A 647-nucleotide genomic window follows, 5' to 3' on the forward strand; every position below is an offset into this window, starting at 1 on the left:
GTTATGAACCTGAAGCTGACTTGTTTACTGTGGAGGGCCCGGATTTAGCTCCTCTAATTCGCCTCATGATGTGAACTGAGCTGAACTCAGAAATGTTGTTGTGGATCAAAACAAAATGGAAACATAAGCCCTGCAACATAAATCTGTTTTTGGAAAAGCTTGTGCTGTTTTGTAAATGTATATACGTATACACTAGGGGTGCAACGATACAGAAAATTCACGATTCGGTTCGGTTCAATACTTCAGTCTCACGGTTCGATATTTTTCGATACAAAAAAGAAAAATTTCCATGCCTTTTTAACTTGTAATTTGTTTAAATTAAGTACGAACATTTGTTTAACCTCAAAAGTAGAGTTTTTTTAATTAAATGTTGCTGAAAAAACAAGTTTCTCAGTGGATCTGTGCTCAAAAATGCAGCCTAGGTGGAGTAGTCGAACACAGATCCACTGATCCTTCAACACAGAGCATCTTCAGAAGACAAGTTGATAAAAAAAAATCTGTATTCAATACAAGTGTGTATTGAACCTAAAGCACTGTATTGATTGGTTCGATACGGGTACATGTATTGTTGCACCCCTAATGTATGTATATGTATGTATATATATATGTGTATATATATGTATATATATATATGTGTATATATATGT

This window comes from Austrofundulus limnaeus, unplaced genomic scaffold (assembly GCF_001266775.1).
Source record: "Austrofundulus limnaeus strain Quisiro unplaced genomic scaffold, Austrofundulus_limnaeus-1.0 Scaffold26, whole genome shotgun sequence".
Classification (NCBI taxonomy): domain Eukaryota; kingdom Metazoa; phylum Chordata; class Actinopteri; order Cyprinodontiformes; family Rivulidae; genus Austrofundulus; species Austrofundulus limnaeus.